Raw genomic sequence first — 26823 nt, 5'->3', positions numbered from 1 at the left:
ATGGAGGAGAAGATACTGAACTTTGCCATCTGCGGAATCAGAAGAAGATGAGGCGAACATCCCAGTCTTGCGAGTTCCATCGATGAAAAATCAGAATGGCTATCGCAAGAGGGGGGCTTGTGGGATGTTTCAATCCACGCATCCAAGCCCTACAACATCATTGTGCATTACTGACATGGGAAACATCATAATGGCCACCGGAAAGCATGCTGCTGACCAGAAATCACCAGAAAGTGCGCAGTGAGAACCTGACAGTCCTGGCTGCCATCTTCTTTTGCCTCTGTCAGTGTTAATACAGGAGACCATTGCCAGCCCCATCCTTTGGCTGCCCACAGAACAAGAGCAGACAAAGGAATACAGAGCTGTTCAACAATTCATTTCTTGATTGTTAAAATTGCTAAAATCATGGGCATGAAACCACCAGAAAAATCCAACTTCTGTTTGGGTGTTCTACATTACTCTACTGCAGAATCCACATCAATACAATGTTAGCAAGGATCATATGCTATCAAGTAAAATCCCCTTTTTGAAATGTCTTAATTTAAGGCAGCTGTCAATAATGGGTGCAATACCGGTGCCCGCCACTGACTGGCGCTAGCGATCTAAATTCTGACAGGAGACTTGTATTTCAGGAGCTAAACAGTGAACCTGAGTTAGCTGGGACTTCAAAGGCTTGCTTGTCCATGAGAAGACTTCACACCTAGTATTCTCAGCAAGAAGGCAGGAAATCACGTGGTTCTGTTAATCAGATGGAGAGTGGCACCCTGGACTGATGCCCTGCTAGCAGGAAAAAACAGACAAAGGATTCCTTCAGCTGAATAGGGTATGCTGATTTTGGGTGTGAACTGTCAACACTGCTCTGGGGGAAGGTGTCATCCGCAACCGCTACCGCGGATGGCGGCTCCTTCCACGTTGGAGGCTCTCCGGCAGGTAGAGCCATTTAGTCCTTTCTTTGTATCTAGTACCTACCACCACCAATCACAGCACTGCCGGCAGTTTATCTGTCATCCAAGCCCGACAGTCGCTGCGTTTCAACCGTTGCTGGCGCTCTCTCCAGCGGCTCGTGTTTTTGCGCTCTCCAGCGTTGCCCTCTGCTAGCCTCGACTTGCAGCGGGTCTCCTTTGCTTGCTCACTCCTCATTTTTGGTATAGGAGTTCTTTTCCTCTTACCTATTTCGCTGTTTGATTACAGCGGCAGTTTTTTGCTTTTTGCAGCATTTTGTACTTGCCGATCCTTCGGCTCTTCTTCGTTTTTTCTCTTTCTAGACTCGCCGCTCCGGCGGCGGGCGTGCTATTTTTATCCTTTCGCTTTGCCGCTCTTTTCTCTCGCGGCTCTCCAGTTTTCCTTTTTTCTCTGTCCATCAGTTTTCTTTTCTCTTTCTCTCACCGCTCCCAACTTATCCGTGGCCTGGTTCCTTCCACCATTCTTTGGAGCATTGGATATCCCTCCTGAGTTCTAACCAGTGGATCACGCATCAGCTTCCAGTTCGATTCGTCCCACTCCTCTTTACCAGAACTTCCTAAGGGTTTTTTCCCACTTGTGGGTTTTTCCCTTTCTTGTCCGGCCTGTTCCCGGTCAAGGGGTCCCAGGACGGCTGTCCAGTCAGCGGTCACTGTGGCTTCTCACCGAGACAGGCAAGTGCTACCTAAAAAACAACGGGATTACCTGAGCCGGCGAAACCTACAGAACACCGGTGACTCTGAGGACTCAGGTGAGGAGAGTGTGGAGGGAAGAAAAGAGAAAGGGGAGACACAGCTTTCACAGCCACGTAAATCACAGATTGAAACGCCCTCTAGGACCAAGATGTCTGCCGAAGAACAAGTCCAAGAATTATGGAAGGCTTTTCAGGCCATGTCACTGGAATTACAGGGGGTAAAGTCGGAGAATGCCCTTCTAAAGCAAATGGTAGCGGTCCGGGAACCCTCACATCCTCCGGAATTGCCTCCTATGACTCTTTCGTCAGGAAGATTTGATGGCTCACCTAAAAGGGTGAAGGAATTCCTGGAAGCCTGCAATGTATATTTTACCTTCAGACCACACACCTTCTCTACAGATCAAGCCAGAGTAGGTTTCATGATCTCCAATATGACAGGGAATGCTTTAGCCTGGGCTACTCCGCTAGTTACGAGCAGCAATGCTATTCTACAGGATTGCTCAGGTTTCCAGAACCTATTGAAACAGACTTTCGAGCGACCTGAACTATCTTTTACTGCAGGTGAGGACCTGCTGGATGCACGACAGGGTGCACTGGATGTGCTGTCATATATTTCCTCTTTTAAGACACTGGCGGCAGGAGCAGGATGGTCCGAACAAGCACAATACGCTGTATTCCGAAGAGGGTTGAGAGAGGAGATCAAAGATGAGTTAGCCAGATCTCCACGCTCTCCCACATTTCCAGACTTACTTGCTGCCGCGCTCCACATTGAATACCGTCTCCAAGAGAGAAGGACAGAACGCAGGAAACAAAGAGGACCAGGAAATCTCATGAACCCTCCTTCACACTCTCCTTCTGGACGATTCACCTCTACTCCAAGCGAAGAACCGATGCAGATCGGAGCTACCAGAGCACCTCTATCGTCAGCGGAGAGAAGGCGAAGAAGAGAAAATGGGTTGTGCGCCTATTGTGGTTCCGATCAACATGTACTGAAGGACTGCTCTGAAGTACCGGAGAAGAAGGTGGGAAACGATTACCCTCGGCGCCAATAGGGACGGGCAGCCGGGGGTATTCAGATCTTTTTCAGCGTCCCTATGTCACACTTTCGGTATCAGCGTCAGAATCCCAAGAGGATTCCAGACTGATGGTACTATCTGTTACCTTGAATTTAAATGGAAGACTGGTAGAAACATTAGCCTTATTGGATTGTGGAGCGGCCGGAAACTTCGTGGACACTCTGTGGGCAGACAAGATGGGGCTCACACGGATAGTACGGAAGGTGGGTCAGAAGGTAGAAGGAGTGGACGGTACACCTTTGTCATCCGGATTAATCACTCATACCACTGAACAACTCTCCATGGTCATCAACCAACACACAGAAAACCTGCAGTTCGACATCATTAGAGCCGCACATTTCCCCATAATCTTAGGCATTCCCTGGCTGCGCAGGCATAATCCGTATATCGACTGGACGGAAAATCGACTAAGCTTTTGCTCTACTTACTGTTCGGTACACTGTTTTCCTCCCGATACCAGGGCGGATCAACAGTCTATCAGAGTTCTCTCCAAGGATCATATAGGTATTCACGCGCTTCCTAGTTTCTGTGCAAGATATTTCGGGGTATTTCAAGAGAACCTTCACGCTCAGCTACCTCCCCATAGACCAGAAGACTGTGCAATCGATCTCGAACCTAATGCACTGGTACCATTTGGGCGCATGTTCTCTCTCTCTCAGGCCGAGAAGAAGGCATTAAGAGTCTATCTAGATACCAACTTGGAGAACGGTCTTATTAGACCTTCGAAGTCGCCTGCTGGCGCCTCCCTGTTCTTCATTAAGAAAAAAGACTCGACTGATCTTCGACCCTGTATCGATTACCGGGGCCTCAATAAGGTTACAATCCGTGACCGGTATCCCATGCCACTCATAACCGACATTATTGAGGCAGTACAAGGGGCTCGTATATTTACAAAATTGGATCTCCGAAATGCGTATCATTTGCTTCGCATCACCGAGGGGGACGAATGGAAGACGGCTTTTCGAACTCCATTCGGTTTGTTTGAGTACAGAGTAATGCCGTTCGGCCTAGTGAATGCACCGGCTATATTCCAAAGGTTCATGGACAGGCTATTCTCTGATCTGCTGTCAGTCTCAGTCATCATCTACCTCGATGACATTCTGGTTTTCTCCCCTACCCAGGAGGAACACGTTCAACATGTCACACAAGTACTGTCTCGCCTTCAGAAAAATCAGTTGCTAGTCAAGAGCGGGAAGTGTAAATTTGCAGTATCCTCAGTTCACTATCTCGGATTCATTCTTTCAGAGGAAGGGGTGGCCATGGACCAAACCAAGGTGGATGCGATTCTGGATTGGCCAGCTCCTACTTCAGTCCGAGAAGTCCAGAGATTCCTAGGACTAGCCAACTACTACCGCAGATTCATTTCAGACTTTTCAGAGGTAGTATACCCGATTACGCGCTTACTCAAGAAGGAGGCTATTCCTTTTTTTTGGTCTGAGGAAGCAGAGAAAAGCTTCAACTTTCTCAAAAGATTGTTCTGTACTGCTCCCATTCTCCAGCATCCGGATCAATCAAAACCTTTTGTTCTGGAAACGGACGCGTCTGCGGTAGCTGTAGGAGCGGTGCTTCTCCAGTTTATCCAAGGAGCGGAACACCCCGTAGCCTACATGTCAAAGACCCTTTCTCCCAGCCAGCTCAACTATTCGGTACTGGAGAAAGAACTTCTGGCCATGAAACTAGCCTGCGAAGAGTGGCGCCATCTCCTGCTAGGAGCCAGACATCCTTTTCTGATTAGGACCGATCACAAGAACCTCAAGGTATTACAAGAATTGGAATGTTCAAATTCCAGACAGGCCAGGTGGGCACATCACTTCGCACAGTTTGAATTCCAAGTCTCGTATATCCCGGGATCCCAGAACAGTCTGGCGGATGCCTTATCCCGCAAAGACTCTACCAAGGAACACTTGGAAGTAAAGAGGGAATCCATGTTCAAACGCAACCAAATTCTGGCCTTGGTTGGTTCTTTCCTCAAAGAAGTGAAGACTGCCCTCACTCAGGAAAGACTTCAAATACCCCTACGTAACACCTCTCCTTTTCAACAAAGAGGTGACTGGTTATTCTACAAACAGAAATTTTACATCCCCACGGGTCCTCTTCGTTCGAGAATTCTAAAGTGGAGTCACGACTCTCGCTCGGCCGGCCATAGAGGACCTGAGAGTACTTTGGAACTTCTCTCTAGAACATTTCTTTGGCCAAATGCTAGAAAGGAGACATACGAGTATGTCAACACTTGTCCAATTTGTGCCAGAGCCAAGTACCGCCTAGGAAAACCATTGGGTCTGCTCACTCAGGTCAAACTTCCAACGCGCCCTTGGGGTCTTATATCGACCGATTTCATAGTTGATTTGCCTGTTTCGGAATCCTGTACCTGCATCATGGTCACAGTAGACGCTTTTTCAAAGTTGGCTCATTTTTCTCCCCTTCCTGGTCTGCCCACTGCTGCTAAGATGGCGGAGGTTTTCTCTCGAGATATATTCAAGCTACATGGTCTTCCCGATAAGATAATCTCGGATCGGGGAAGTCAGTATATCTCAAAGTTTTGGACCGCCTTCTGCCACCGTTTGGGCATTGAAAGAGCTCTGTCTTCAGGTTTTCACCCAGAGACCAATGGTCAGACGGAACGCCTTAATGCAACACTGGAACAATACTTAAGGTGTTATATTTCTCAACATCAGGACAACTGGGTATCGCTGCTTCCCACAGCGGAATTCTCATACAACAATACTAGACATTCCTCGACAGAACTCTCTCCTTTCTACTGCACTTACGGAGTTCACCCTCGTGCAGTATTTCCGGAGGTTCCCAGTTATACTAACTCCCCTACAGTGGAAGAGGTATTAGGAAATATCAAGGAGGCCCAAACCTCTGCTATGCGGAGTTTAGAGATTAGCAGAAGACGGACGAAATCCAGTGCCGATCAACATCGGAAAGAATGTCCTGTTTGGAAGCCAGGGGATCAGGTGTGGTTATCCACCAAGTTTCTACCTAGATGGACAAGGCCTTCTAAACTGTCTCCTCGTTTTCTGGGACCTTTCACTATTCTCTCTAAAGTGAATCCTGTAGCTTTCCGCCTTCGGCTTCCTTCCTCTCTTCACCGCATTCACCCGGTCTTTCATTCCTCTCTTCTCAAACCTTACCATCCCGATCTTCACCAGAGAACTATCCCCAGATCTATACTAGCAAAGTCCTCGGAGCCTGAGGAATATGAGGTATCTAAGATCCGTGATTCCAGGTATTATCGTGGACGTCTTGAGTACCTTCTGTCCTGGAAGGGATACCCGGAGTCGGAGGACTCATGGGAACCGGCTTCTCAGGTTCATGCACCAAGGTTATTGGCTACTTTTCACCGCCGCTATCCGGGGAAGCCTGGGGCGGTTAGGTGGGGAGGGGGTCATACTGTCATCCGCAACCGCTACCGCGGATGGCGGCTCCTTCCACGTTGGAGGCTCTCCGGCAGGTAGAGCCATTTAGTCCTTTCTTTGTATCTAGTACCTACCACCACCAATCACAGCACTGCCGGCAGTTTATCTGTCATCCAAGCCCGACAGTCGCTGCGTTTCAACCGTTGCTGGCGCTCTCTCCAGCGGCTCGTGTTTTTGCGCTCTCCAGCGTTGCCCTCTGCTAGCCTCGACTTGCAGCGGGTCTCCTTTGCTTGCTCACTCCTCATTTTTGGTATAGGAGTTCTTTTCCTCTTACCTATTTCGCTGTTTGATTACAGCGGCAGTTTTTTGCTTTTTGCAGCATTTTGTACTTGCCGATCCTTCGGCTCTTCTTCGTTTTTTCTCTTTCTAGACTCGCCGCTCCGGCGGCGGGCGTGCTATTTTTATCCTTTCGCTTTGCCGCTCTTTTCTCTCGCGGCTCTCCAGTTTTCCTTTTTTCTCTGTCCATCAGTTTTCTTTTCTCTTTCTCTCACCGCTCCCAACTTATCCGTGGCCTGGTTCCTTCCACCATTCTTTGGAGCATTGGATATCCCTCCTGAGTTCTAACCAGTGGATCACGCATCAGCTTCCAGTTCGATTCGTCCCACTCCTCTTTACCAGAACTTCCTAAGGGTTTTTTCCCACTTGTGGGTTTTTCCCTTTCTTGTCCGGCCTGTTCCCGGTCAAGGGGTCCCAGGACGGCTGTCCAGTCAGCGGTCACTGTGGCTTCTCACCGAGACAGGCAAGTGCTACCTAAAAAACAACGGGATTACCTGAGCCGGCGAAACCTACAGAACACCGGTGACTCTGAGGACTCAGGTGAGGAGAGTGTGGAGGGAAGAAAAGAGAAAGGGGAGACACAGCTTTCACAGCCACGTAAATCACAGAAGGCAAGACATTTGACCTCTGAACCAAGCCCAGTTTCTATGGGCGGGGACAAACAAATGGGTGTACTGCAGAGGAGGCAAATGTATGTTTTATTAAATTGCTTATAAAATATTGTACCAAGCTGACAGAAATGTACAATTTGGGGATTCTTAATATGAAAAATGCACCCACAATTTGAGACAAAGCTGGATGCTGTAGGATGTTCTGAGGCCAAGCCCTGTAATTATTAATATTGTAATGTCTGTGTTTATGCTAGAGACCTTAAAACTTACTGTAATATGCCCAGAGAAGGTGTGTACCTCCGTGCCAGATTTGATGAAAAACCAATATTGCGAAACCCATCAAAAGCGCAAAATGTTGTCACTTCTGCACCCAAGCTCTTAGAAAGATCAGGGTTGAACAGAGACCTGTCTTAATTCATCCGTGATGTGTACATGTAATTTCAACAACTTGTGTATCTGGGAAGCATGTTTGGTTATGAAAAATTGTTTTTCTAAGTAAATGCTAAGGGGAGGGACTTCAGTCAAGCCATAAACATAGCATCACTCTGACCCATTCTGACTCACTACTCCGTTCTCCAGTCAGAAGACAGTAAATCCTTTAACCTATCAGAATCCTTAGTGGGTTGGGCATAGAAAGTCAGCCTTCCCACCCACTTTCAAAAGACATAAAAAGAACCACTGAGACCCAGATAGGGACATTCATTTTCCACTCTTTAATCGATTTCTACGCAGCATGCTGCCCGACCATATCCAGAATTTAGACTCCAGATAGACTCCAGAACTTGAAGCAGAGAGGCCTGAACCAAAAGCTGAATCCTTCTCAGCATACCTCAGAATCCAGCAACCTAACTAAACTATTCAACATCCGGGCGAGCTGTTTGATTCTGGCTAGAACCATATCCAGACCCAGAAAGCAGAGCTGTTTGATTCTGGCTAGCACCATATCCAGACCCAGAAAGCAGAGCTGTATCCAGACCCAGAAAGCAGAGCTGTATCCAGATGCAGACCAGACTGCTGTGCATTGCCGATAGCAGACCCAGACCAGACCGCTGTGAGCAGAACCACTGCCAGAGACCGTCCCGGGGCGAGAGAACCGCAGCCCACCTTACCAGATCTGTGACAAGGTCCATTCCAGTCCAAAACTAGGAGTGAGTATCCAGCCAAGAACTGTGCATAGTCATCTCTTAGTATAAAGTAATCTCATCCCATCCATTTCAACCTATTTAGAACTGCATAGAAATCGTGTGTCCATTCTGTAATTTCAAAGCTGCAAAAGTGTCATCTGTCATTCTGAAATCTTGACTTCCTTTCTGAAAATCTATCTCCACAAAAACTTCTGTATCTTTTGAACCGTATGTCCTAGAAGCGAGATTTAACTGTCATTTTAAAGCTAAGAACCTAAGCTTTCCAACAACCGTCCAACTCCTTATAGTTTTTCCGTAATCGTGATCGACGCACTCAGAAAAAGTGCCACGAATTGCAATTTGACTCAATTTCACCACTTGTAAAAATAGCTGCTTCTTGCTTTCCACTGCTGAAATTCGTTTTCACTCTGATAATCATTCCTGAATCATTGTTGATCTGAACTAATTCAAAGTAGCTATCACCTACCCTGAATCTCCTACAGGGAATTAAAATCATTTTTCGCATATTTTACACTTCATTGCAACCACATTTAAAAGTATTTGGCCTGTGTTTTAAAATAATCCCTGTTTCTCTAAGCTTTCTGGGGGGAACGGCGACTGAACTGCTTTTGATTGTATTCCTGAAAACCTGTGTGCCCTCATTTCCAGCTCTTCATATTGCATAGGGGGGAGTGAGTTGTCACAAGGCAAAAAGTGATCAGATTATCTCTTGTTGAAACCATATCCAGTTTATTTCTGTACTGCATTCTTTCCATCATTGTTTTTCCTTGAAACCATACAAAGTATTCTATGCTACCTTATCCTTTCTATACCAACTCCTAAGTAATTAAGGAATTGTGCTACTGTAATATTATCCATTGTTGATCACTGTTCATACTCATAACTGTGCTATCAAATATTAATTTATTCATAAACGTGTGATCTATATATATATTGTTTAATTTTTCCAATAAACCTTTTAATTTGCAAAACAAAACCTACTTCTTGGCTCTGTGAGGTCAGGGGGATTCAAAGAGAGGGGCGTTATATAAGGGTTCATCATCCAGATTTAAGAACTTGACATAAAAATATATAAATAAGGGCTTCCATTGGGCATCTCAGACTAGGCATTAACTTAGTTGGATTGCTGAATTGAAGTCACTTACAAGGCAAAAGACAAAAGCTTGCCCAGGCCATATCAATATACCCCCTATCATGTATTTAAAGGCTTATCTGCTGGTCTCAGCTTTTAGTTGGCCCATGCCTCCACTGATTAGCATCTTTTTGTGAAACTAAATTTCCTCTGAATTGGGGTGAAAGATGCACTTAATGGGTCAAACAAAGGTGTAATAACTAGTCAGCATCCTGGCTCAGAGGAAAGGGGAAGCGGCGGTCAAATGGGTTTCTCACATTTAAATGTACTGTGCTGTGCTGTTAATTAAAGGGACATCCGCTAGACCGCACATTATTATTGGCCATATTGTTGATCCTATCTCTTTATTCCTATTCCCCTCCATCGTCCCAGTACTTAGAGCCTTTTGGTAATTGGAGTCCCACGGATTACCCCTCTATTTTAAATTCTGTATTTGCACATTTTATCTATGTAACAGGCATCATCACTAGCAGTGGTTAAAGAATTTTTCAGAGGGTTTATACATGTGTGAAGAATAAACACAATTCTGCTGAAAAGGTTCAGCAGAAGTGGATGTCAAGACCTCCTAGTTAAAGGGTTCTGTATAATGGCAGCAGGCCATCACAAACTCTTGGATTATAGTTTCTTCTTCACTGTTATGAGACGGGCACTGCGTTTCCCCTGCAAGAGTCACACCTCCGCCCCACTCACAACCAGCTTTCTAAATGCTCACCCAGACCCCCAAAATGTTCCTGCTGTCTATGCCCCTGCCAGCGTTGTAATCAGTTTACTCTGCTGCCAAGCCTCCTACATGCAAATAACTTCGATGGGCTCTCACCTGCCAAACAAAAATCCGGTATTTTCACCCACATTGGGGAGACAGAAAGTGGAGCTATACATTAGCAAGCGAGTGCAACCTCTCCCTGGTTTGCCTGCTTGTCCATTGTCATGCACTGCTTCCTGGTTCTCCTGCTATCCGGTCCCATTGAGTGCCCTATTGTACTGCAGTTATTGAACAAATGTAGTTGCCAAGAACGTCCTTTTCCCCTGGATCATTTGTGCTTTATCTAGCATTGATTTGCATACTATCCCTGAGTTCAGTGCTAACGAGTGGTAACGAGGAGCGGGTTACGCACAACGGCCCACGGCCCACAGGCTAAGTTCCTTGAGCTCCTTCTTTCACATCATTCAATGCACTACTGGTGTCATTCATCTGCCAAATTGCATCGACATAGCATACAATCACGCAAAGAGTGACTCCATCACCATTCTTCGTCTAGACTCCAGATACTCCACCAATTCCTTGGACTCAGCGGCTGATCATGTTCGAAAACTACATTGCAGTGAATTCATAGAACAAAGGAAGAAAGCTTTATTCTCTAATGCCGTGGACATGGAAGCACAGAGATACTTTCCTCTGAAATCCATTGCAAAGAACATAGATTTATTGAGAATTGTATTTCATTTTATTTTAATTGTTTAACGCACGGAGCTAGCCCGAGAGCAGCACAGCGCTGTACTGTGAGGTCTGTAAATCCATTGGAATGAGTCCTTGGTCAGGTTTTGTTGAAAGAGCCATGTTTTGACAGATGGTTCTGCAATCACTGATGTGGCAACGAGGTCAAACGTGATGAGTTCTAATTGGGTACCTGAGATACTAAGGTTGAGTGGATGGGTTTGTTGTCTGATAGGGCCAGAGACAAGGGATGATCCATCTACAGCCTGTACCAACTTGGGTCTGGGTTTCTCCTGAACAGGAAGCTGCAAAGAGTTGGCTAAATTAATATCGATATAGTTGCCTGTAGCGGGGGAATCGATGGTAACATGCCCTGCATGTTTGGTGGAACCTGGGATCACTAGACAAGCGTCCAGTACCAGCTGGGCAGTGGAGTCCAGGGTGTGTGGTCTGGCAGGGGTACCTGTATCGGGGCTCATCCATAACCCTTTCTCTAGCGATGAGCCTTCTGAAAGCCCAACCGTCTTTTTGGCCTTTTAGGACATTCTTTGACAAAAAGGCCTGCTTGACCGCAATAATAACAAGCATTGCTCAGGCGTTGCTGTTCTCGTTCGACCAGTGTTAAGGGTCCCTGTACGCCTCCTATCTACATGAGCTGGGCAGGAGGTTGAGCTGGGCAGGAGGTTCAGCTGGACTGGACAAATGAGAAGGTGGCGGAGTGGTAAAGCCTGGTCGTTTCTGTGTTTCAGACCTTCTTTCAGCTCTTCTGGCGTCAATCTGGAGGGTTAGATCAACCAATTCAGACAACAGGATAGGTAGGGTCGGTATTACTGCTAGGGGATATTTTATATAGTCATTAAGTCCTTTGTAGAACATCACTGTCTTCTTGTTTTCAGGCCAGGATGTTTCTGCTGCCAATTGGTTAAAGCGAGTAATGTAGTCCAATGGACTACACATACCTTGGGCCAATTCCAGTAGTTCCAGGTCACAAGCCTACGCCTTAAAGCAAGTGTCAAAGACCTTGGTCATCTCTGTTATCAGTAGGTCAAAATCATACAGTACCGGATTGTTGCTCTCTAGCAATGGATTGGCCCAAGTTGGCCGCTTCGGTAACCGAGTCAGGAAAGGCCTGTGGAAGGCGTAGAAAATGAAATTTACACTGGTTCATGAAGGTGCAAAATTGCTGTGGATCGGCGCAAAACCTTTCATGAGGAGCTAAGGGGAATGGTGTGGAGACGGATACCGGGGCTGGTAGAGATGGGGCATCTGCACCCCCGAACTCCTTGTCGGGGTAGAGGCTGTTGTTTACTTTGAATGGCATCCAATCTCTGGTGCAAGGTGGTATGGGCTGCAGTGATTTTGTGGGATGTATTGACCCACTTATGCTCTGCTATGCTGCATCACTCTGTTATGGTGGGGCCAGAAACAGCAAAATGGCCGCAAACCCTTGTGCGCGCCAAAACCCCTGACAATCGTGCTTTTCAACGCACAAAAAGATGGCTGCCCAATCTGGCACGCCTGTTGTCAGTGGTGTAACATAGCTCTCACTAGTGAAATGTGTCACTGGGCTCCACAACAATGGAAAGTGGAGTGCCGAAGGAAAAAGCAGTGATTTACTAAATGAAACTCCAATATTGCTTTAAATCACCTTTTCTTTGCTGCTGAAACTTCAGAATGCCGGTACAGAACACCTTCCAAATATTCAAATTTCTCGCTGGGTGCCACAATTCACTTAGTTGAAAGAATTACTGTGAACTCACAAGGTCCTCAAAGGCTAAGAGCATAAAGAGATTTTCACAGCAAAAATGGCCTGTCTGTGGATCTGTAAAAAAATCTCTGTGCAGCAGCACTGTGATGACAGCTGTCAGGGGCCTTCCTGATTAAACTTTAACATGTTATAAACTGATAGTCAAATGTTTGCAATATAAGAGGCCTGTTACTGATAGTAACCCATATCATAGTTGTTTTTGATCTCACAGGTTTAAAATCTTGAATGAGAATTCGATTTGTTATTTGATACAACAAGTTTGTTTTGTGCTAAGTAAAAGCCAAAAGAATTTAACAATTAAATTAAACCTGGCTGAAGCTGCAAAACTGGAATAACAGGTTTTTCTCACAGAAGGAAGGCCTTCCCTCAGCAGGGACTCATGGGGAAGTGTTAATTGCTAGGTTGGGACAGAATTTGGTCTACAGAGGGAAAAGGAACAATGACAAGCTGCAGCTCAGGAAACTCGAAGTGTGAATAGGGTCGTAAATGGCCTCTGCAAGGAACAAACAAGGAGGAGCCTGCTCCTGGAATGCAGGGAGACAAAAAGAGGCGGACCCAAGCAACCATCTGTGGCTGAACATTAACAAAGAACACTTTTTAAAAGACTTATAACTTGCTAGTCAAAATGGTGAAAAATATAAAAATGACAGAGTTGTTCATTTAATTTCTGGCTGCACGTTTTAAGAGGCGGCAAAACCGTGTGACATGTTCTAGAAAGGAATGGCAAGAAATCTGATTTTACACAAAATGCATGACTGTTAGAATTGTGAACATTCACATGCATGTCCCCATGTTAAACACGCATATTTGGGGAGATTTGCAGAAAAATTGAAAAGTGTGTTCATAGCGAAAAAGGCAACATTCTGTAGAAAGGGGAGACATGATCCCACAGCTACGGGGTTTTGAGGAATAGCTGCTATGTAAAATATGGCATCTGTATGTGTGATTTGTATAAAAGTGACTAATGTAGAAATGTGTGTTTAAGGTAAAATCCGATTTTGAGACCAGTGGCTACAGGGAGGTCTCTGAGGATTGTAAAACAAATTATAAAACCTGACATCACCCAGCCTTGAGCCAATCACTCAAATTGCAAGCAGAGATGGAGTATTGACCCTTTCCCAGCACAAAAGGGCAAGCTCAGCCAAACCGGCCCACACACCCCCTGTATTATGTCATCTCATAGCATAAATAGAGACAGCTCACCACACATAGGGACCGACAGATCCACTCATCCTCCTGATGCTGGTGGAGCACCCTGCTGCTGAAATCTAAATCTTCCTTGTTTTTTGTTCCAGACTCCAGAAACTTGGCAAAGCAAAGGCCAATTGCATAGCTGAACCATTCTCAGCTAGGCCTCAAATTCTAGAACAGAAACCCAAAAGCCTAGGGGAAGCATCATAATATATCCGGGCTGTGCTGTTACTGCTTGCCTGCTGAATTTTAAAAAATCCTCAGAACCAAGAAGGGCAGATCCCGTCCAGTCCTGTTCCGTGCTGTGACCAGAGTGCCTTGCTGACCCTGTCCAGTCCTTTGCCGTGCTGTGACCAGAGCGCCTTGCTGACCCGGTCCAGTCCTGTGCCATGCGGTGACCAGAGCGCCTTGCTGACCCTGTCCAGTGCGATGTGCCCAGCTGTCAGTGCCTGATAGGTCCAGAACCCTGACAGTCCAGAATCCTGACGGTCCCATTTAAAAACATATCCAGTGAGCATAAATAAGAAGAACTGTCTCATATAGCGTATGTACTTTGCATAATCTGGTCCCTAGCTTATACCCATCCTATCTTTCATTTAGAACCAGTATTGCTAGAACTATCTTTGCACAGACTCTTCTCTCACATGTGTTCCTAAACTCTAACTTCCTATTGATTGATTAAGAAAGTAATTCCCAAACCAAACAGAAAGCTGAGTATCACACCTGAACCGTTATGATCGGCCGTGAATAACGTTCCTGTGTGGCATTCTACTTTTTGGTAGTCTTTAATATAGTGTAAGCAAACCCATTTGTCATTTTTAAAAGTGCATTTCTGTTTTCATTTTTCACGCCTATTTTACAAAAAACGACCTGCACTAAAACCTCTCTAACTCCCTCAGTTTCTGTGATAGAAACAGAATTTCAACTCCTAATTGTAGCTAACATCTGTACCTATCCATAGAATCTGCATTTCAACTCAGTGCGATTCTCCCGTTATCGCGAATATCGCACACAGAAAAGTTTGCCGCAAATTTGCATTTGAGAAATGTTTACACGTGGAAAATAGACTTGGATTCTAAGACAGAAATTGTTTTCTGCTGACTAAATCATTGCTTATGTTTGTGTGCAACTGTTGAAAGCGGCTCCCATAGGAATTTAGAACAATTTGAGCATTTTTCCACACATTTAGAGTTCTTGCTCAGCCACTTTAAAAGTCAAACTGACAGCTGAAAAGCCCACTTCGTTTTTCTCTTTCTGTGTAAAGTATGAAGGGGGAAGTGAGACACTGTTTGACCTGTACATTCCGGAATACCTGCTCTCTCCTCCTATCGCTTTACATTGCCTATTGGGGGGTTGAGGGGTGTTGCAGGGGAACTGTTAACCACAGCGCTATCTGATCTGAACCAACACGAAAGTATTATTTTCTGTGCTGCATTTGTTTTGCTTATTACCTATTCTGAGTCTACTAAAGATATTATTCAGATATTATTCAGTGTTCTGTCACCCCATTGGTGATTGTTGTTTACCTATTAATATATATATTGTGATTTTGATCTTAACTAAGTAAATAAATAATCCCATTTACAAACCTGATTTGAGGGCGCTAGAGGGCCGACCAAGATGGCCGCTCCCTTGTGAGCTCCCGGCTGCCTCCCGCATGAATCCTGTTTAATCGCGGCAATCCTGTGGCGAAACTACTAAAACTGCAAGAATAATATACCCTAGAACGGCATCTCATCCCTGTCGAAAATTCGGAGCGAATCGGACTTGCCTTCCGTGAGAAACTCGCAGCGTAGTGTGGCCTGCACTGCCGTGGCCTGCGTGGGGCCTGGGAGTCCCGCCCGCCCGCCCAAAATTCTTCGTAAACGGAGAGTCATCTGAGGGACCTGCCCCGACCACCTCCAGCAGAAAGCGGTAAAGGGGGAATCGCGCGGAGTTGGGGCACCCACAGCCGGTGTCGGAGCGGGAGGTGCGAGGAGACCCACAGAAGCATGCAAAACAGGCGAGTTGGCCGCGGCGCCCCCACCATCTTGACTCACAGCGTCTCCCCACGCGCCTTGATCTCAGCCCCTCGCACCAGATCCGGGTGCCTCGCCCACGCCTTGACCAGATGCTCCGACTCCGTAGTCAAGCTCAAGATGGGGAAGCCGGACAAGTCCCAGAAACGGCTCAACTTTGATGCAGGCCCAGCGCCTAAAACACCCAGGCGGAACACCGCCCTGAATCCCCGAACAACCAGTCGGAGGCAGAATTGCAGCAACAAACAGACATCAGGGAAATCCTGATGGAATTAAAAGCTGGGATAGGCGGTCTGGACAGCAAGATAGACTCGCTCTCGTCCAAGGTAGATCTGTTACAACACCGGCTCGACAAATACAGTGACAGACTCGACTCCATCGAACAGAGAGTGTCACAACTGGACGACGGCACAGCAGCACTCACCTCCCGGATCTCCACGCTCGAGTGGCAAATGAAAACTGTACTCGCCAAAAACAAGGACCTGGAAGGCCGCTCCAGGCGAAATAATATCAGGATTATCGGAATCAGAGAAAGACAACTACCAGGCAAAATGGAAGAACATGTTGAAAAATTATGCACAGAGCTTTTTGGCCCCACAGTCCTATCGCAAATGTTCGTAGTGGAAAGAGCCCACAGAATCCCTTCAACAAGACCGGCGCCGGGAGCCCCTGCCCGCCTGATCATTGCCAAGCTTCTAAGCTACAAGGACAGGGACTCCATCCTTAGAATGGCAAGGGAAAAGGGCAAACTACACTTCGACTGGGACGACATCCAGTTTTTCCCGGACTTTTCACCGTCTGTCCAAGCCCAAAGGAGATCGTTCACCCAGGTGAAACACAGACTGCGCGCCAACCTGATCACATACTCGATGCTCTTCCTGGCGAGGCTCCGCATTCAAATAGAGGGTAATACCCACTTCTTCAACTCCCCAGAAGAAGCCTCACTATACCTCGACAGGCGGGGATGCAAGCCCGCAAACCAAACGCCCGGCGCCTCAAACAGAGAAAGAGCAGAGAGTTCTGCCGTGACAAACACCTGCACTACTGCACCAAAGCAAGCAGGAACCAAGCCACCAGGACAACCTTCGCAAAGGGAGGCTGAGGACTGTGCCTAGGAAGGCCACCCGCGCCCCGTGCACAGCACGTAGTATGTTCCAGATGGGGGGATTTCAAACGGACGAGTTGGGGGTTGTCCGTGTAAGGACATTTGTTTGATTTTTGTTGTCATTCAAAACGCGCTCAGAGCGCCACCGCCTAACCGCGGGCCTCACCCTGAGCCCCGCTGCCGCCCCACTCGAGCCCTCCCGCCTAACGCCGCTCCCATATGCCCGAACTCCGACCGCGGTCTAGCCGCATTCCGGTGTTATATGGATCATCACTGGTACGTTCAAAGTAGCAACCTGGAACATTAGAGGGGGTAACATCCCGGCTAAGACACGCAAGATCCTGCAACTACTCAGACGTCACAAGGTCGTGGTGGCTATGATTCAGGAAACCCACCTCTTGCCGCAAAATGAGCACCTGTGGGCCCACAGCTGGGGGTGCCATCGCTACATTTCTTCATAATCATCCTATGCCAGAGGAGTCGCTATTCTTCTCCACTCTTCACTGGGGTTTCGCCTGATCCAAACAGAGAGGGACAGCGAGGGAAGGGCGCTTATGGTTAGGGGCACGGTGGAGGGTGAGGAGGTGGTGTTCGTCAACTCCTACGCCCCCAACACAGACGGCACAAACAACTTTGACTAGGTGCTATCCCGCCTCTCGCAAGTGCGAAACGCGACCAGAATCTGGGGTGGAGACCTGAACACCCACCTCGACCCACAGAAACATAAATCAAAGTTAACAACAGCTCACCCGTCCAAAGCCAGCCTACAAGTGCAAGAGATCTGTAAAGCGTTTGACCTTTCGGACATTTGGAGGACCCAGAATTGGGAAGCCAGAGACTACACATATCACTCAAGTGTTCATAACACAAACTCTCGCATTGACTATCTGTTAGTCTCCACTCACAGTAGCTGGCAATGGGGATCATGCCAAATACTCCCCAAAACCTTCTCAGACCATGCCACGGTAACACTCGAATGCCACCGGCCGACCACAAGGCCACGTCCTCCACAATGGCGCTTCAAACCCAGATCCCTCGCCGATCCGACATTCGCCACCGAGCTAAGCGAGGAAATCAACTCCTTTCTTGACATTAACCAAGGCACTGTCAACTCTGCCGGAGGGCTATGGGAATCTTTCAAATGCTACATAAGAGGCATCTGTCTAGCCAAGGAAAACGGAATCCTGAAACTTATTAGACGCGAACTAGAAACCTGCGAAACGCACCTGAAGGAATTGGAAAAGCAGCAAGTCGCACACAATTCAGACCAAATCCAGGCGAGGCTGAAAGAAGAACTTCTGAACTTTAGAAAACTGGCTGAACGGGAGATAACATTTCTGGGGCACAACCACAGAATTAGACAATACGGCGAAGGCCAGAAGCCTGGAACCCTTCTTGCTCGCCTCATAGCGGCAGACAGGAGGCAAACAAGGGTGGACAGTATCCATAAACAACAGGGAAATATGCTGCACAAAGAAGAAGATATAGTCGAGGTGTTCAGGGCTTTCTTCCAGGACCTATACAGCGCCGGGGGCCCTACAGACTTTGTTGCGATCCGCAACTACCTTAATGACACTGAACTTTACTGGGTGGAGGGAGAACTCCGTGAGCCACTGAATGCGCCCATAACGCTGGAAGAGATTCAAGAAGCCATCAAAAATCTGCCATCTTCCAAAGCCCCGGGACCAGACGGGCTAACTGGTGAGTTTTACAAATACTTCGCCCCTCTTGTTGCCCCTCTCCTGCTAAATGTCTATGAGGAGGCGATCGAATCCGGCATTCTCCCACAGGCACTAAGAGAAGCGAACGTAATCCTGCTATACAAAAAAGACAAGCCCCACGAAGATTGTAAGTCATATCGCCCCATATCATTAATTAATCTGGACAACAAAATCCTGGCCAAGATCCTTGCCAATAGGCTTCTCCCATTAATGCCCGCACTGGTTCTCGCAGACCAAGCGGGATTTGTGCCTGGCCGAAACACCACATTCGGGATATGCAGAATGTTTGGGGTTCTGGCAGCACTCGACCCTGATCAGCAGGCAGTGGCGTTGTTGCTAGATGCCGAAAAGGCATTTGACTCTGTTGAGTGGCCCTTTATGTTCACCGTGCTACAGCAGCTCGGACTTGGGAAACAGTTTATCAGGCTAGTTTCACTCCTCTATACCCAGCCCCTTTCAGCATCTCACTCGGGTCGACCTGCTCGGCTCAGATCAACCTCCAGCGTGGCACTAGGCAGGGATGCCCATTATCCGCTATGATATTCGCCCTTGTGATGGAGCCCTTGGCAGCGGGCTTAGGGAACGACATATCCAGAGAGGTCTTAAAATGGGTCCTCACCGGCTAATAATATCACTCTATACCGACAACATAGTCCTGTTCATGCAAAACCCCTGCGAAAACCTTAATCCAATAATGCGTGAAATAATCAAGTTTGGGTTGGTATCTGGCTTGAAAATCAACCAATGGAAATCAATCCTCTTTCCCTTAAACACAAAAACCAAAATTGTCCAAGACGATTTTAACTTCCAGTGGGAGACAGCTCACGTCCGATATCTAGGAATTAAGGCGTCCCTAAATCACCAAGATATACCGAAAGACAACTACGATAGCACACTGAAATTATTAAGAGACAAGGTAAACAGGTGGAAATCGCTACCGCTCACCATCTGGGGGCGAGCCTCATTGGTAAAAATGGTAATCTTACCCAAACTCCTATACCTTTTCGCTCACATCCCCATCCTGCTGTCCCAACGCTTCCTGGGTAATCTGAGAAGCCTAGTTCTGGACCTTATATGGTCTGGCAAACCTACAAGGATGGCTTACTCATCCCTAGTGCTTCCCATTAATAAGGGTGGCCTGGCTCTACCCGATCTAGAACGGTACTACTGGGCAGCACAAGCTCAGTTTCTCAGTCATTGGTACGAACCACAATTCGTAAGACTGCATGTACAGGTCGAACGGGCACTAGCCTCACCCAACTTGCTAAGGGCAGTGATTATCACCAATCAAGCAGTGCCACACACGACGCTGAACATAGTGCAATCCACCTTCGCAATATGGCGGAAAATAGCTCAAAAGTACAAGATTCAGCTTAGATACTCTCCTCTTTTGCCCGCGAAATTCATTCCCGGGATCCCACTCGCCGCCGAGAAAGTGTACCTGAACTGGGCGGATAAGTGCAAAATAAAAACTCTAGGTGACTTCTTTATACAAGACACCTTCATAACACCCCAGCAGGCGAGGGAAAAGGGGGGCACGTCCTCCCTTGATATCTTCTTGTACTTCAGAGTGCGATACACCGTGCACGCCCTCATCCCATCAATCCCGCAACAACCTCCCACCTGGCAACTACTGCATGGGACTATTCAGGCACAAGGAGAGGGCAAACTAGTCTCATTCATCTACAAAACCCTGCTCACCGACACTCTCCCCTCGAACCCCAAAACAAAGACAAGATGGGAAACCACGCTTCAAACCCCCATTCCTGATGAAGACTGGAGCTATATTTTACAACAGACACAAAAAGTGGCACTCAATTCTCGCTTCAAACAAATCCACTTTAACTATCTGAATCAAACCTATTATACCCCTAACAAGAGAAACAGACACCACCCTGGGTCCAATGCATCTTGCGACCGTTGTGGGACCCCGGACGCTGATTTCCTGCACCTAGCGTGGAGTTGCCCGCCAGTGTCTAAATTCTGGTCAGATGTGCTTGACGAAACTAACGCAATTATCGGCGAGAGAGTGGGACACTCACCACTGGTGGCGCTCCTCGGCCTGACGAGACCCCTGTCTTCACACATCTGGAAACTGGCAAGCTTGTTATTGGTTTTGGCACGTAGAAGAGTGGCTATGGCATGGGGACGGGGCACAGCCCCTACCCTAGCAAACTGGAAGAGGGACATCACATACTGCCAAGAAACGGAAACAGAATTCATAAAGACACTCCCTCTCCACGCAAGAACCCCAGACATATGGGGACCGTACATCTTGTACCTCCTCTCTAGTGCAGCACCAGCCGGGACAACCGATCAGCCACCACAGACTTCTCTGGTGTAAATGGAAATGCGTTAATTGCCTGTTGTGTGATGGGACTGTCGGAGGGTGGGAGGGTGGGCATGAGGGGGGCATTCGGCGGCTTGTTATCAGCCCACTGTTTGGGCTTGTTGGTACTCATGTTTACTAAAATGCAAAAATAAAGTTTAAAAAAAAACAAAAAAAAAACAGCCTGATTTCTGGTCCAGCGTGACCCGGGGTATTCTTAAATAAGGGGTGTGATACGAGTGGTACATCTTTCAAATAACTGAATCTATATATCAAATCAGTTTTTCCATTGCGCTGTACACTAGGCCGAGAGCAGAGTGTATCGCCTGATTGAAATCCTTAACTATTTCTACCCTAAACTGGGTGATGGCCTGCACCAAAGCCGCCACCAGGTCCCCAGCTGCATCCATAAATTCAGGTGGGAAGAAGTAGGCTTCTCAATCTGTACTGATGGTCTTCCCAGGTGAACTTATACCTCCGTTCCCAAGCACCAGCCAGAGAGAGTAAGGTTCACTCCCTAGCCATTTATTGAGATCACAGGTGGGACTGGATGCACTGCACCGGATCCTCGGTAGCTGCAAGGGAACGCAGTGTTAACACTAAGTACAGTATGGTTAGGGATTTCCCCTCTGTAAACCTACAACCTAATCTTACCTGATACCAGGGTGGGAAACGCACCAACCAGGAGCGCAGTGACAAAATACGAAAGGTTCTTACTGTGAGCCAGAGGGCGTACAATCCGTGGGCGACACGCAAAAGTCAAGCCCACCCTCAGTTTGCCAAGTTCCAGGATAATCCACATGGCAGAAGGCAGTACAGTAATATCAAGTTCACCGGAGCAAAGTTTAATCCAAAGGCAGTCCAAGACGCAGGGCCAAGATAAAAAAAAATGCACAGTTCACCAGAAAGTAGCAGGGGTAATCCAAATTCTAAAACAGGTCACAAATCACAAGAGCAGCAGAAGTAGAGGGGTATTCCAGGAGCAGTCCAATACACATGCCAAGGGTCAGCAGGAGCCAGAACAATCCAAGGAGAAGTAGAAGGGCAATAATAGCAAGCAGTAACACCAGGAACAAGGTAGCTACCCATAGGAGTTGAGAAGCAAGGAAGAATGAATGGAGGATCCTTAAATAGTGCTAATTCCTGGTTTACCAGTCACGTGACTGTAACAAGTCACGTGACGTGTGCTCTGAGGTGCTGAGCACGTGACTGAAGCCGATGCCGTGGCACGTCGCCCAGGCTCCATGTCAACCACCATGCAGAACGCGGGACCCCTGGTGTGTTGGGGAATAGCTGCTGCCTTCTCCCTGCACAGCAGAGCCGCCGGGCTGGATGCCACAGTGACCGAGCAGGTAAGTGCAGGGCCTTATGACAATACCGAACTGCATGAAACAAGTCAAAGTAACACAAGTTATTCCTATTGAATACCGAACTGCATGGAACAAGTGAAAGTAGCATTCGTTACTCCTATTGAATACCAAACTGCATAAACCAAGTGAAAGTAACTCAAGTTACACTTATTGAATACCGAACTGAATGAAACAAGGGAAAGCTGAATTAAACATGCAAGGTGTGGCACGTAATTAAGCAACATTAACCCTTATTGAATACTGAAGTGAGAGAAACAAGCAAAGGTATACTTTATTAAAGCAAGCCACATTTACAAGTGAAAACAACATCTCTGGCAAACTGAACCACTTGTCTGAATGCAAGAAACCTTGAATAAAGTAGAATCCAGATCAAGAAACAACATATGTGATAAAGTTATGAAGCTGTGGCTTGGGAGACTGCCTGTTGATTAAACTATTGAACTCTTCTACTACTGCTCCTCTCTTCTCTTTGGACTCCCTGTTTCTCACCTGACTCCCCTAAAATCCATCTACCACTCCTCTATCCGTACTCTATGTCTTCCTGGCCCTCGAGACTCTATTTCTACCTCACTCTTTCAACTCCGCTGGCTCCCCTTCCTCTCACAATTGAAATTTCAATTCTTCTACCTTGTCTACAAATCTCTCCATGACCTCGCCTCCCCCTATCTTTCCTCCCTCCTCTCATTTTACTCTCCCTCCAGCTCTCTCTGCTCAGCTGATCTCTACCTTCTCACTGTAGCCCCAGCCCCTTGTGCCTCCTCACGCTTCCGCTCCTTCCACCTCTTGGCCCCCCTCTGCTGGAACTCCCTACCTCTCTCCATCCGTTCCACCCCCACCTACCCGTCTTTCCGCTCCTCCCTGAAAGCCCTTCTTCTCCACTCCCCCGACTCTCCTTCCCTACCTCTCTCCCCCCTCAAACCTCTGCCCCCCTTCCCTTCCCCCTTCCCCCCTCCTCCCGATGACCTCATATTAGATACTGTAACCACCAAAGGGCGTAGAAGGTCACCTGGGGGTTCCCCCCTAACCCCCTCCCTCCTCCTTCTGAGAAAATTGTTCTACATACTGTACCCCTGGTTTGTTTCATGTTTGTAAATGATGCTTTCATTATTGTACCTCGTTGTTATTCTGTAAAGCGCTTTGGAGTTAAGCGCTATATAAAATCAATAAACATAAACTCTGGAAGAAACCTGGAAGTTGCTTGTTGCATGACCTGTAATGGGTGGACCATGTGGTCTGAAACTGCGCCAAGGCCAGAGAACTAATATATGGTCTATATTAAGAACTATTGAAAGCAATTGCTAGTTTCCTGGTTGCGTGACCTGCAATGGATGGACTGTGTGGTCTTAAACTGTGCCAAGACCAGGGAACCCCTTAGAAGTTAACAAGGAAGTTTGCTGTGGTGAAAGAAGGAAAACAATAGACAATGAACATGAAACATGGGGAAGCGAGCCCTGAGTAGTAAAGTATTGTGCTACAGATAAAGCTTCAAGATACTTCTTTTGTTTTTGTGCAGCATTTGAACATTGAACTTGGGGAAGAAAACCCTAAGTATTGCTGTATTGGAACTGTGTTACCCTGTAACTGTGTTGAACTTGTGGAAAGGTACCCTGATACTTGGAAAAAGTGTGGGACCATATTTCTTCAAGTCTACATAAAGGTAAATGGAACCTTGTGATTAACTTTTGACAGTGGGGGAAAAAGAAGCTGAAGAGTAAGCCAGAGCTGGAAAGCAGCTCAGAACTTTATATTTGAATCACTGCTTAGTTTATGGTTGACATCCCTACACATTGTTTTGTGTTAGATGTGAGGGCAAGCATAGTATTTGGACACAGGCACACTTTTCAGTTCAACATTCTGACACAGACTTTCCTTGGTTTTTTTAGGTAGGTGCTCCATCCCCACCTTTTAAATATTTTTGAAAAAGAAATCAGTATTTTTAAACTTTGAATCTGTTGTCTGTGTCCCCTCACAGTGTCAACATTGAAATGTCCCAGTAGTTAAACAAATGCAAAACATGTTTTGCTCAACCACAGCAAAAGATAAAACATAGCTGTAGTCCTAAAAATGATCTTCCATCCTCTGCTGCAGAACTGGTTGCTGGTGGTATATGGAAATCTTGTTTCTTTGGTTAGGTTTGTAAAAGTCTCTATTAGTGTTTCAATTAGACATCCAAAATGGGATGTTTGCTTTTTAGTCTCTTTCATCAAATCCTTCCTACTCTTTCTTGGCTGCTGTTTAGCTTGTTCAAGAGGATACATGTTCCTCTGCTACCAAGGGGCCAATGTGATTCATTAGCATAGTTTAAAATGGTACTATTGCCCTCAGTACAAGAACTTCTTTTGGCATACTGGTATGATCTACAATGGTTTGCAAGCATGTTTGGCAATTAGCAAAGTATTGTTTTACATCTTTTCTCAGCTCTGTCCACCAATACCTGTCCCGCAAAAGCTGAGTAGTTGCTAATATCCCAACGTGGGCAGTAACCATTCCTCTTGGAGCAACAGAGATGAATTTCAATCTGACCTCCTTGTTTGGAAGTACCCTTTCAACAGGGTCTCCAATTGTTTTCTTAGGATGGTGACTAGTTCCGTGTTATCTTTCAGACAATATATATGGTATCCAGTTATTTTATCTAAAACATTTTTTCTAAATACAATTATGTCGAAAACATTTTGATGAATTTCTTTTTTTGAATGTATTATTTTATAGTATTTTTTGTTGTTTCGTAAGTAAAAAAAATGGTTACAAAAAAATGGAGGGTTGGGAGGAACCCCCCCATTAAAAAAAAATATATTAAAATACATTCTAAATATTTTTTTAGGCAAAATGTTTTTTCGAAAAAATGCCATTTGAAAAAATCACTACAAACCAATAGATATATGTCTTAGGGAATCCTTTCGGGTTAGGACAGCTTGCATTGGTCTCCCGCTGTTTCCATAGAGTAAATTACTTCAAGGTAATTTACTTTGTTGCAAACACTTCGAATTACTTCGAATTTGGTACATGTATTTGAGGGTTAAGGGATACAATGGGGGATTTGGGATCTTAGGGTAGGGGTGGTAGTGAAGGAGAAGGGATGATATGGGGCAACCATAATTTGAAGTCATTGCAATGAAGTAAATTCCCACAAAGTTATTTACTTTGTTGTAATAATGTAAAATGCTTGTCTGTTGTCTAGTGGACAATTATGTTTTTGCATTACAAGTGCTGTGCAAATGTATGTGTGTGCGTGTGTGTGTGTGTGTTACCCAAACCAACAGGATTTACCGCTTTGAAGTTCTAATGCTTCTCCCAAAGCTGTTAAGATACTATTAGTTTCCCTTTAGAATATTTAAAACCACTTGCCCCCACCATTGTAGGTCAGAGTTGTATCTCTGGTTTATTTTGTCTGAATCTTGCATCGCCCAAATGCTTTGGTGTCTAGAGCATAGACGTGCCCCCTAAACAGTAGGTGCTCTGTCTTATACATCTGGTACAAGAACAACCCTGAGGTAAGGCAGCGCTGTGTTGACTGAATTTAATTCTGCTTATCTACGCGCTCCATAATGGAATTCCCACTATTGTAGCGAGCGGATAGCAGCGCACTACTCGTGGTTTGTGTCAAGGAGTTCCCCCCTTCTCACCTGAGTTCGATCTTTGCTGGATTTCTTGGTCGATGCCTTCTTGCGAACTGATTGAGTCTTGAATAAAGCTGCACGAGTCTCTTCCGACTCCAGCGTGCGTTCAAGGTTCCGGGATGCAGGGATCCAGGAGTCCAGGAAAGTAACAGGGTGCACAACAAGCACACGAGTCCAGGATCCAAGAAAGGAAGGAAAGGGACTAGGATGGGGTAAGCTGGAAGAAGCAAAGGATACAATACCGCGAGCTACGGAGCACACGTCTGGTCGCTACTTCGCATCAGCATTGAAACGCGCTGGGCCAAGGGGGCGTGGCACATTTATGGGACGTACAACGTCCGCCGTGAAGGCTGTTGCGAGGCGTGTCATGTGATACGGCCATGTTGGAAGAAACAATGAATACAAGCCCCGTAGCGATAAGGACCAGGAAGTCCAGCAGGGGTGCGTTCTGTGGGTCATGACAGCATGCCTCCTCCGAAAACCTGTTCCACCAGGTTTGCCCGGGTGTATAAGGTGAAATCATCTGAGTAGTCGAGGGGCCTTGAGATTAGAAAGTGGCTCCCAGGTTCTTTCACTAAGAGGATATCCTTTCCATTCAACCAGGTATTGAAGCTGACCCCGTTTATACCTGGAATCACATATTCGGGATACTTCATACTCCAATTGGTTGTCGACCAGTAGAGGAGGAGGTCGGCAGGATTTCCGGGAGGATTGGTTGTAGGGTTTTAATAGGGATGTGTGGAATACTGGGTGAATTCTCTTCCAAGAGTCTGGTAGTCTAATCGGGTATGAAATTGGATTGATAATTTCCTTGATGGGAAATGGACCATAGTACAGAGGGGCCAACTTGTTTGGCCGTAGATGCCGGGGTAGTAATTTCGAAGACAACCAGACTTGATCACGGATAGCATAAGAAGGACCTGGTGTCCTTTTTAAATCCGCATACCTCTTAG

The sequence above is a fragment of the Ambystoma mexicanum genome, chromosome 3p (assembly GCF_040938575.1).
Source record: "Ambystoma mexicanum isolate Mex_15411 chromosome 3p, UKY_AmexF1_1, whole genome shotgun sequence".
NCBI lineage: Eukaryota > Metazoa > Chordata > Amphibia > Caudata > Ambystomatidae > Ambystoma > Ambystoma mexicanum.
Note: the sequence above shows the minus strand (reverse complement) of the source record.